This window comes from Triturus cristatus, chromosome 1_2, assembly GCF_964204655.1.
Source record: "Triturus cristatus chromosome 1_2, aTriCri1.1, whole genome shotgun sequence".
NCBI lineage: Eukaryota > Metazoa > Chordata > Amphibia > Caudata > Salamandridae > Triturus > Triturus cristatus.
The window spans coordinates 754314971-754327948 of record NC_140580.1 but is presented as its reverse complement, the minus strand read 5'-3'; the positions used below and the strand labels follow the sequence as shown (position 1 = coordinate 754327948).

The following is a 12978-nucleotide window of genomic DNA, read 5'->3' as shown; positions in this document are numbered from 1 at the left end:
GTGAATTTCATGTTATGCTTGTTACATGAAATTTCTAAAATGATGCCACAAAGCCACTTCGTGTATTAGCATGCCAACGATGCTTTCTCAAAAGCACAGGAACAAGAGAACTTGAGTGGTTGTCATGCCTGGTGCTTTTGTTAAATGCGCCCTCAAGCCAAAGATTTAAGCCTGCATGCATTTCACACTAAAATATAGCTTGAAATGACAGATTTTCTTATCGCCAAAATTTCGCATAATTACTAGAAAGCAAATTACTCAAATTTCGCACACCTCTAGTCCTTACCTCCATATAATCGCCTGCCTTCATTTTGGCAATAATATTGCCATAGCCGTTAATCTTTGTAGTGATTTAGGAACCTCGATTGCTAAATACTAAGTCTCGGCGATGAACTCCGCTCTGCTCATAGAGTTTGCGGAGATTACGCACTCCGCGTTACGCGGAGCTTGCAGAGTTTTTTCCCTCACTCGTGCTCATCAAGTCAAGATGGCGAGCGCAACCGAGAAAATCCACCTACCGGCGAGATTTTTCCTCTTTTGCAATCGTCAACATCAAGTTGGCGAGCACAAGCATGGAAAATCAACCTCCTGGTGAGATTTATCAATGCAGGCAGTCAGATTTCTCATTGCGGTCTTGTATGCTCGCAACCGCTCGCGTTGAGAAACTGTCCGCTCGCGTTGGGAAAGGTGCTGCTTGAGTTAAAATCTACTCGAAGGACAGAAAGGAAGTAGCGCCAGCTTGCGCTGTGCATGGTGCCATTTGCAATGATTGCACAGTGCAGGCAAGCACCTGGCACTGAAAATCACCGCGAACAGCATTTAGCTAATGCACTCCGCCGCTTGTGGAGTTCCGTGTAGCGCAGCAGAGGTTTTTTGCACTTTGTGGAGTTCCGCGTAGCAGAACTCCGCCCAGGCTTACTAAATACTTGTTTAAAAGTATGGGTGCACAAAGGATTTGGTTTTAAAATCTATTCTTTGAAATGGTCAGTGAACAATAAGTATCTGGCCATTGCATGCTTGTGGTTTGTTAATGCTCCTTACAAAGACAGCTCATGGAGCCATGAGGACCGATTAAGTTGGAGTATGTGTTTTGATTATTCAAAGGCATTGTTATGCTTAGAAACTCCTGACGTTTTGGCTGGTGGAGAGGAAATCGAGGAACTCTTTGTTGGTTTCCCGATGGTTGAAATTTGCGATTTTCTGGAGTGATGCAATTCCCATGATTTTTTTATAAAATAACTGATGGGTGTGTCATATTTGGGTGAATTATTCAATTTGAAGCCAATGCTGTTTGTGCAATGGTGGTAAATACACATGAACATAAAGAAGAAGAGTTTATAACACACATGTGGTCTAGAATTGAGGTCCCTGTTTCAGATGACTCTCAGGATGAAGTCAAAGCCTGACATAATCACAGCAGCTTTAGAATAGGGATGTGACGGGGCATGTTCATATAATACCAAAAACAGGTGTCTCTGCAGAGTTTTCACAGTGGAAGCGAAAGCCAGTAGGTCTAAATTTAGTGGCATAGCTAGGTGTGGCGGACCAACCTGCTAAATGCCCCCACTCGTTGTCGTATGTCGCCAACCCCCCCGCTCATCCTCATCTTTCCCCAGCCCTCCTCCTACCGTCACTAGACGGCAAACTAAGGGATCGCCCTGGCAATCAAAGCTCTAGCTACACCACTGTCTAAATGACACCAAACTCTTTGGTATTCAAAAGCACAATGTTTAATGAGAGGGCAGGATCTTTATACAAAGGTCTGGAGCCAAGTAGGAGGTTAGGGCCAGATATATGACGCTTGACAATAGGGATTCTCAAATTGCAATGTTAACTGAGTCACAATTTTGGAATCAGCATTCTATATGTATCATAGTGACACTTCCCCAATTAGCACATCGTTGTGATTTACATTCGTCATTTACCAATTTCCAAATACTGGTTCAGTAAATAGCAAATTGATATCTGAGAATCGCAAACACAAGCTCTGTGTAACAGGGAGAAAGGCAGGAATGTGTCCTGTGTGTATTGCAAAGGGCTTGCTTGTGTGTTTTCTAACTTGTGGCATCATTCCACAAGAGCAGCCAGAGTAGGATGTTGGTGGCAGAAAAGGAAGATGAAATTTAGTGAGAAAGAACTGGAGGGACTCAATGAAGAATGTGTTCCACACAATAATGAGCTTTTGGGGAAAAACTCATTTAAAGTTCCAGATACCAGAAAGAAGATAACTTTGAAGGGTATCTAGGATAAAATGAATTTAATGGGAAAGACACATTGCACCATTGAGGAGATAAGGAAGCAGTGGTACAGTCTGCATTAAAGAACAAAGCAGGTGTCAAATCGTCTGGCTGAGGCATGTGGAACAGGTGCGGTCCCTTTAGCAACCCACCACCCACACCTCTTGAAGACCTCAAACAGTTAACATTGGAGCCAGAAAGTATTGTTGGCCCAGCAGATATTGACACATCTGAATCCCCCAATACATCTAAAAGTAAGTATCAACATAGTAATTTGAAATGTATAACTTTTAATTTTAAATGGATTAGATAGGTATTAAACTAAATAGCATTTCCAAATCCAATCCTGAATAACCATTACTAATACCTTTCTGATGCACTATGTAGAACAGACACTTTACTGGACTTATTCAAATACATTCTGAGTTTCATGACAATAAAATCCACAATTAAACATGCTAGAGACAACATTGTTTTAAAAGAAATATGTAGTAAATAATAAAAAATTGTATTTAAGGTTAAACAAAAATATGTATTGCTTTAAAGTTCATCATAGTAATCCAAATATTTGTATATCACATACGTACCATCCACGAGAGGACTAGAGCCTGAACAAGAGACACCTCAAGAAAGTCTCTCCGACACAGACCAAGCCAATGGTCCCAGAGCTGCACCAACAACAACTTTACCAAATGGCAATAGTGTGTTGGTTATTGTTTTATTTTCTTGTTATCTTTTGGTGGTTGGTACACTATGTGCACACTCTGGTGATCTTGGACTATTTTCTTGGTTTCCGTTGCTAAACTTCCTTCTTTTTGGTGGAGGTTAAATCTAAAATATGTTAGAGATGTGGTAGATGGTAATGAGTTTGTATATCTATTCATTACAGCCCTGAGGAAGTCTTTATGGAAATTGTAACCATAGACGAAACACGTGTTGGCTGAATGGCTGTATGATCCAAGAATGGAATCTGTGGTTTAACAAGTCCTCCATGAGAGACCACTGGAATTGAAAATAAAGACCTTGAATGAATATGGGACACTTCTACTTTCTCTGAATTTATGGTTGAAATATTTAGAGACTGATACTGTTTGTCATTGCTCAGGGAACTAACCTTTGATTTGATTTTAGCAATTGCTTGCAATTGCACTCAACAGCGTGGGGTGGTGGCTGTTTATATTTCCCTTTGATGCAAATTTTATGAATTGTTTGTTAAGCCCTAAACCCATCACACTTTGCGCAGTAGAAACCTCACTACCCATCTATAGAAATCGACAACTGTGCCATGTTGACTCAGAACTGCAGTCTCTTCCATGCCAGATGTCCAACAAGACTCAGAAACCCAGAGCTGTGAAGGAAACACTGCAACCTGCTTAATGGGCAGACACATGCACAGGAGGCTTCTTCGGCGCCATCTCAATGCTTCCAGAAAGAGACACTCTGGTAACTTGTAACACCTACAGTTGTTCGAGATACATTGGCTTTTTCGGTGACTTAGAGGCCTCAAAGTTGGCAGTCCGACACCTACAAAATAGACACATAAAAGTCGTCATGTTCAGTGGGCATGAATGAAAACATTGCAAATTCCAAAGATGGCTTAGATAAGCTAAATAACACCATTGAGGAGGGATCAAACAATGAAGCTGTTATAACTTTATGTATGATTATACAACAACAAAATGGAAATCAAAGGCGCAAACATCATCAGCTTATATCTCTTATAGATCAGTTCACAAGGTCTGTTTACTGTCTGGCACAGACTACTGCCACTTTATCAACGCAGGTAGAGATGGGGCACTATATTTGCATTATTGCACTGTAACTTTATTAAACAAATAAGACAAAATGTAAAAAAGAGACAGCGTGGAAGTTGCATGTGGCCTTATGCAAATTGCCAGTGTTTGGTGAATATACAAACCTCACACTTCTCTGCTGCTGGTTAATTAGGTGTGGTAAACGTGAAGATGCTGTAGTGGAGACGGGGTTCTATATACACACATTGCTATGTTAGCATAAGCGCTTTAGATGTAAAACGCTATCTTGCCACTTTGCTGCTTTTTCACACGACACTGCAGGTAGCTGTTATTACAAGTAAAACTGCTTGCTTGCTTTTTCTTCACATGAGAGCGGTCTGTTGTTCACATCCCTAGACGTGCACCGCGACCTTAGTCTGAACACTGTGTGCAGAAGCCGTCAAGGTCAAATACCAATGAATGCTGTTGAATTCAGGTTGATCGGCCCACGCTCTAGACACAACATGCACACAGCTGCATATATCTGAAACTCAGGTGCCTTTAATATTGCATATGCATGCATGATTCAGACACTTGGAGAAAACCTTTCCAGACACAGAAAGCAGAGCTGATCCTGTGATGTGATTCACCTAAGCTGATCCTTGAGGTATGGGGTTCCCCATTCAAGACTAGAGACATTCTATTAGTTTTATAAAACTAGTTTACTAGCGAAGGGAGGGTGGTTCACAAAGTATTATAGGACTTCTTTTCCACTATCATTTGTAATATGATTTCTCCCTTCATTTTTTATGGTATTGTAACAATGCTGATGGTTTTGTTTTTAATCATTTGCCTCCTTATATTAGCCAAAGTACTGCACCTTAGAGCACGTAGTTCAAAATAAACATTTTAAACTTTTTCGTGTCTCCGATTACTCTTGTTGTGGACTGATACGAGAATAATAACGAAAAGGTGTTTCTGATTCCCACCATTCCTGAGAGTACTCTAAGTCGCATGTTCTGGGTTGTCTAATCATTGGTAGCTTCGAGGTGATCATGAGAACGAATGAGACACTGATGCTAGTCGGATAGGGGTTCTAGGTACTGAGGTGAGTGTTTTGGTACAACACAATTCACTGAGGTCCTGGTTTCCTGTGCATAGTTCTGTGCATGAGCAGAATCCCTGCAACATGGCACACCTAACGTTTTGGTCTTAGTAGTGCTTATATTTGTCCACAACACCCTCACTCTTGTTTCCGGTTAACAAGAGTGACGTTTTAAACCTACCTAAATAGTTAATATCTAGGTTCTCTCAGGCTTGACAATTAAAAAGGTTTCATTTTAAATTCTACCCTATTGTGCTACAGTTAATATAGAATGTTTTTCTTCTCTGTATCCTTATGACTGAAGTGGCTATTGCAGCGCATAGTCGCGCACCTCTCCGGCGTCATTTGACGCAGTTCGGGGTACCTGACGATGGGATGGCTATTATCTTTGTAGTGAGTGCCGATGCATCATTTCCCTATGAGTTGTTTTACTCTTGGGTTACTTTGCCGGAGGTGAATGCGGATGATAAGACGTTTCACACATACACTCCTACTGCGGTCCCAGATAATTACACGCCGTATAGGACGCAGGAAATTCCTATATCCGCCTGGCAGCATCGTATTTGGTTCAATGGCGCCCTCCCCCACATGGTTACACCGGTTTGTTTGGGTCCCTTGTCCATTCCAGGGGCCACTTGGCCAGTCTTGGCCGGGTTTACACCACATCCACGTTATTTGCAAGCCCCCCTGGATGACTTACGTCAACTCCATACCACCTTGATTACCGTACATAGGGCTTTAGTGCAATACTTTTCTCGCAATGTCCAGGTGGCAGCACCTGGAGTTGCGGCGCAACCAGCTGGCCCGGCCGGGATTACTATTAGTCCAGTCATGGTTAATTCGGTAATGGGCAAGTACCCGCTTCTTCTACGCGGCACTGAGAGAGATTGATTCTATGAGCAGCGAACCACCCTTGACGAATGTGTGACTACAGGGGGTCGCCCTCTTCTCCACTGTCTGTTCTAGCGTCTGATTTAATAAACTCGTGTAAAATTGAAGAGTAAAGTTACTAACTAAAACGATTCTCCAGTGGAGTAAGAAACCCTAACTGGGGAGTTTATAAGGGGTAATTAGGATAAGAGCATAGGGATCCTTGTAGTCCTGATGAAGGCCGGATAAAGATACTATAACCGGCTGAAACATGTCGACCTCTATGCAGACGGGGGGTGGTGAGTACATTACTAGCTCACACCACCATCATCCGTATATCTTTTTTAGTCCTGACTACGGAATTTATGAATAAAACTATTATACAGATATCCCTTAGTTAGTTTTAACATTATAAGTTTCTGCACATTTTTTAGGATCCTTTTTTATTCCTGTGTGTCTTTATCATTGTTGTATTGTTTACCCCTCCCTATTGCTCCGTCTCTAGCGTGGGTTTGCGCAGAGACATTAGTAGCAGCCCTATGATGAAGCATGCCACAATTTATTGTGGGTGAGGGCAGTTTTTACAAGTACAGTGTGCTCCCCTAGTCTATAACGTCCAACAAACTGAGACGACAGTTGACTTACCCTACCTCTTTGATGTGTTGGGACTTGATACGTGAGGAGGATGAGGTAGGGTGTATCCTTCTCCCCCTCTGTCGTGAGATTGTGTGGTAGCAACATATCTAGTAGCAGCAGTTACAAGTTCCAAAAGTAAGATTGATGATAACATCTTGACAGCAATTGCTGCAACTGAGATGGGTGATAATTACCCTTGGGGTTTCCCTTCTAAATACTCTTATCATTTAAGTCCTGATAAAGTTCCCAATGTGAGAATAAATGACGTTGGTGACAGATTGATTCCCAACGCGGACTGCAGACTTTCTTTGATAACAGCAGCTCACGAAGGTATGGTTTCTGCCCATGCCGGCGTTTCGGCGACTGTTACTATCGTACAACAACGTTACTAGTGGCGCGGATTGTATAAACAGACTCATGCTTATGTTCTTAAATTTGACATTTGCCAGCAGATTAAACCTTCGACGGCTGAGCGTCCGGCACAAACACAGTTGTACATATCTAATAAACCACTTGGGTGTGTTTATTTAGATCACTGCGGTCCTTTCTCCTCTGATACTGTGTATAAGTACATCTTAGTTGCAGTGGATTCGTGCACATGTTTTCTATGGGTCTGGCTACAACGGGGTGCTGATGCTCGAACTGTTATCAGGGATTTGCGTGTCTTTGTGGGAATTTTTGAATGTGGTACCCTCCTTTCTGACCAAGATCCAGCGTTCGCCTCTAAGGCGTACAAGGATGCCATGAGATCTTTGGGGGTCCAGGTCAAATTTTCATTTCCATACCGGCCTGAGGGCAATAGCGTTGTGGAACGAATGAACCGTGACTTAAAGCAATCCCTGACAGCTAGGGTTTTAGTTACTGGCAGGAACTGGTTGACCCATTTGTATAGCGTTCAGCGTGCACTTAATAATCTCCCTAGAAGGTGGTCAGACACCATACGAAATGCTCTTTGGCATAAAGACGTTTGTCCCGGACCTTGATGGTCTAGACATGGCGGCATAGGCCGCACCCTTTGACGTAGATGATCACTCTGCTGTATTACAGAATCTACAAGACACCAGAGACAGTCTTGCAAAGGAACACTTGCCCTCCACAACTGATGCTGCGCTTCAGATTCCGGTAGTTGGCTGACTACCTCGAGTTGGTGACCAGGTCCGTGAGAAGGTGGAGAACAAGAAGGAGTTTGGCCCCTCTTATTGTGCTCCAGTTCCAGTGCTTGGCGTGCAGGTACAAGAACAGTCATTTTACCTCCACTTCTTGGTCGCAAGGATAACAGGTACATCTCCATTGACAATGTCAAACTACGACGAGTGGCCAATTCTTCTTAGTATGACTCCAGTGGTCTCTTGTCCAGCAATGCTGAGTGATTCTGTTTTGGCTCCGGCGACTACCAACAGGCCTGACATTGCCATCAAGATGCATACATTTACTAATCCTTTATTGCCTCCACCGGCTGGTGGTCCAGTTGAAGATACTGAGTATACTTATCCCACAGATGTGTTGTTGCTTGGTTTACAATCAAGTGCAGTTGACCAGTCACGTTTTTCATTTGACACTAACTCTATGACTTCCAATGCCCCATCGAAAATTTCTATTTTTGCTGCTTGGTTTAAAAGACATTTTTTGATTCCCCCTTGAACTTACATTTGGCTGGTGCTCATATCTATTTTTTTGTTTATGTCAATTGGATTTGTGGTTGTATTTTTTCGTCTAGTAAATGGACACTATCTCACCGAAAGATCTACAATTAGATTAATTGATGGAACTTTGGCACCCCACTCCTCATCACACCTCATGAAAAGGGACCAGACTTTTGTGAATATTACTGCCTGGCCTGTGTTGGATGGGATTGTATGGGATGCTGTCAAATTTCAAATCCATGGTACCACAAAGGTGATAAATGTTCCCAATGTACTTTGTGTTTCTATGGGGAATATTGTGAAACAAAATATACACTGATGATTGGGATGTCCAACGCCGTAGATGCTCTTTTTTCTGATTTGAAATATTATGCTGCTTTTGGTGCTGAAGATTTGTATTTAGACACAGCAAATTATGGAGAGATGTTTTGCTACCAACACTATGGCAATCATTTTCTGCATAAAGCAAATACATTTAGAAATATCATCAATTTTACACGATGGGAACATTGTACAGTGCCCATTGAAGGCAGCTCCAAAACTCTAGTGAAAAAATTTACATATTTTACTGACTTCAGCGTATCTAAACCTGAAGCCTTTTATTTTAAATTGGCTGCAGAGTCATCTTCTAAAGTTAGACTGACCCACACTAAATTAATGTATTCCAAGTCCTTTATGAATGAATTAGCTATAGGGGGCTATGAGCTGTGGAAAGATACCATTGATCTTAAATCTCTTTGGGGTTCTAAAGCATGGCAGGTACAAGGTACGGAAGCTCTGCATCGTGCTTGCCTTATCCCAAACCACATGTTGTTTTTTAATTCTGCCATTTTTCAAACCTCCTGCTTTGGATTGGCTACTTCTAAAAAAAAAAAAAAGAATTCCCCCTACTATTCCTGATCTGGGTGCTTATCCAAGATGGGATAATCACACAGATCTGTCATTTATTACTAATACATCCTTCAACATTTCCAACCTCGACCCTGAAGGGTGGTTAATATGGCAGAAAAACTGAGATTCCTGTCAACATTGTTTTCTGGGTCTGTACCCCGGCTATACACAGGTTAGCGTGGACCCCTGGTTTGAATCTTCCCATTCTGTTACTACCTATTCTGTAGGAAAGTTATGTCAAACCTGGCTGCAAAATTCCACCTTGGCATCTGTTAAACTTCATTTATCAAAATTGAATGACAAGGTAAATTTAAATGACTTTGTTAAAGGCCCTGTGGGTGGCAGGTCCAAAAGATGGGTGTATGCTGTTTACAACGAAGTTTGGAAATTATCTCAAATTGAAGCTGCTTCCAGATTAAGGGCTATTGATCAAGCCAATTTAGAAAAAGTGCTAGCTGTCATCGATAATAGCATTAACACCCTTTCTTCTAGAATTTACACGTTAGATAATATTGTTTAATCTGTTGTGGATATTGTTCAGAATGATATGACTGTTTTATACCATGGTCAAAATCAATTGCGTTCTATAATGCAGTTTGCATGAACTTTACAAACATTGAAGGCTGGGAAAGTTCCCTGGGACTACATGAGGACATCGTCTTTATTCCTGCCGTTTAATCTGACTGCTAAACAACAGTTCATGTCCAAGAAGGATGCAACATACTCATTATTGCATATCGAAAAGTTGGAACCTTTACCTTTCTCTGTGGCCAAATCGAACGCGGCTGTGTGGCTTATCCATTGATTGATCACTTTACCATTTCCATTGTTTAAGTTCAGTTCATGTATGAAACACTATGCCTTAGGCAAGTAGGAACCATTGGGTACCGCTTTCCTGCATGAAGTTTGGTCACTCCCATTTACCTACAGATGCCTGAGAGAGGGTAAAGAGGTTTATTTAAAAGGAGAGGAATGCACTTCCACACCTGATCACTCAGTAGTCTGTAGGAACATCCAATTGCATGGCGTTTGCAACGTTCACGCACCCAATTTAGCTTGCATTCTGAAGGGAAATCCTGTGCCAGCAATTATGCCCACTTTCACGTTATTAGCCAATGGTAGTTACTTGCTTTTAAATAATGAACCATGCTGTGGGATGTTAGTGGGGATTCTGTACATTGTAACTGTCTCACAACAAGTAGTCTGTTGTAAGAATGTCCTTTTCCCACCCCCGCATGGAAGACTGGATGTATCCATCTGGCCTTCCATACCAACCTTGAAAGCCGAGTTCAACAAGATGAGCAGAATAAGGGCTCTATTTTCTCAAAAAGAAGTCGCCCTGACTTCCTCCCGTGAAACAATTGTCCTTCACGTAGCAAACACCCGCAACAAGGTGCATGCTCGTTTAAATACTGATCTCCCCCTTCATTTCGGTGCTCTGATTCATACTATATTTAATGCCTCGTCAAAAACTGGCTTGGTGCATTTTTTCAAAGTTGTGGGCTCTGGCCTTTTGACCTCCTTCCAAACAATATTTGGTGTGATACCGGCATTTTTTCCAGCGTCTTCGGCGGGCTTCTGTTGATTCTCGCCTTGACTGCTGGTGTGCTGCTGTTGGTTTGCTTGCTCCGCAATGGCTGCACGATCTGTATCACACGACAGCCTGCCCCGGCTGCTTCAACTGCGCAACCGGATGCTTGATTACTATGGAACATTACCACTGGCCACTTTAAGCGTAGCCTATGGATTATCCTTCCGGTTATCATACTTTACTTGCGTGCAACCTGTTTTCCATTGCCTAGATTGTCCATTCGAATGGGCTCTGGATTTGTGTCTGTCGAACACGGCGTCTCCTGCCCTGGATTATGATCGACTAATGAGTCCCTTAGTGGCTCATTAGTTGGACTTTTCTGGTACACTGGGATTATGGCCTGTGGAACGGCACATGGAGTCCTAGCGAATTGGGATATATATGCAGCAGCATAAGACTTCTGGGCGAGAAGTTATCTTGAAGAACATGCATGTTGTCCTCTGATTGTGCTAGAGGCTCCAGTTATCGAAGAACATGTATGTTCATTTACTTTACTTGACTGGATGGCTGACTCTCTTACTGAACATTATAATGACTTCCTCTTGGAGGTAGTTGCAACTTATTGTGTCTACACGTTGATGGGTTGAATTGGCAGTTGTCAATCTTCCGCACGTCTTAATCCAGATTTTTAATTTTTCTTTTTTACTCCACGTTGGGATGTATACCGTCCCTGAGAGATGTTTTAATTTTTCTTTTTCCCAACAAATTTTTTGAACTTTCACTACCAATTATATGGATTGGCAATATATGATCTTGGTTCTGTCTCACTTGAACTTGAACTCTGCGTTCCTACATTGATTCCCTTTTTGTTCGTGGTCCGATCAAGGGAGGGTGTAGTGGAGACGGGGTTCTGTATACACACATTGTTATGTTAGCATAAGCTCTTTAGATGTAAAACGCCATCTTGCCACTTTGCTGCTTTTGCACACGACATTGCAGGTAGCTGTTATTACAAGTAAAACTGCTTGCTTGCATTTTCTTCACATGAGAACGGTCTGTTGTTCACATCCCTAGACGTTCACCGCCACCTTAGTCTGAACACTGTGTGCAGAAACCGTCAAGATCAAATAACAATGTATGCTGTTGAATTCAGGTTGATCGGCCCACGCTCTACACAACACGCACACAGCTGCAAATATCTGAAACTCGGGGCCTTTAATATTGCATTTGCATGCATGATTCAGACACTTGGAGAAAACCTTTCCAGGCACAGAGTGCAGAGCTGATCCTGTACTGTGATTCACATAAGCTGATCCTTGAGGTATGGGGTTCGCCATTCAAGCCTAGAGACCTTCTATTAGTTTTATAAAACTAGTTTACTAGCGAAGGGAGGGTGGTTTACAAAGTATTATAGGACTTGTTTTCCACTATCATTTGTAATATGATTTCTCTCTTCATTTTTTATGGTATTGTAACAATGCTGATGGTTTTGTTTTTAATCATTTGCCTGCTTATATTAGCCAAAGTACTGCACCTTAGAGCACATATTTAAAAATAAACATCTTAAACTTTTTCGTGTCTCTGATTACTCTTGTTGTGAACTGATATGAGAATAATAACAAAAAGGTGTTTCTGATTCCCACCATTTCTGAGAGTACTCTAAGTCGCATGTTCTGGGTTGTCTAATCATTGGTAGCTTTGAGGTGATACGGAGAACGAATGAGACACTGATGCTAGTCGGATAGGGGTTCTAGGTACTGAGGTGAGTTTTTTGGTACACCACAATTCACTGAGGTCCTGGTTTCCTGTGCATAGTTCTGTGCATGAGCAGAATCCCCGCAACAATGCTTTAAACCTCAGTAGCCGCTCTGTATCAGAAGGCGTGAGCGTGCATCGCTGAGCAAATCATAATGTTACCAAAGAAAAGAGAAGTGTTGGGACAGAGAGAAAAAAACATTATCAATATTTGTTACTTTTTACTTCTTTTGTGTGACCTTTTTTTATAAATTGTAATTTACAACAATATTGACTTGTTTAAAAATATGTGCTTTTTTGGACTGAAACTAAACCAGTTTACAGTACATAAAAGCAGCCTTTGCCCGAGCAGATAAGAGCGGTAGGGCCGGGTGCGGTATTTTCAACAGACGACGATGAGGGAAAATGAATTATTTAATCTTCCCCTGTCATCGTCCGCTGAAACCTGGCCCCACCCGGGCCCACCGCCCGACCGCGCTTACCTGCACTGGCCGCGGCTGCATATAAGCTTGAATCAAAGGTATTACTTACTTACTTTAAAAGCAAACATTTTGTCTTGAGTTTGATTATATCTATT

General features: G+C 41.9%; 1 long non-coding RNA gene across 1 annotated transcript in view; it reads right to left on the bottom strand.

The window, feature by feature from the left end:
• The window catches only part of LOC146867948 (uncharacterized), a 49643-nt gene that overhangs the window by 20266 nt on the left and 16399 nt on the right, over window positions 1-12978 (bottom strand). The window contains exon 2 of the long non-coding RNA XR_014962387.1: window positions 2825-3761. This is a non-coding gene — a long non-coding RNA (uncharacterized LOC146867948). The remainder of the gene's footprint in view (window positions 1-2824; window positions 3762-12978) is intronic.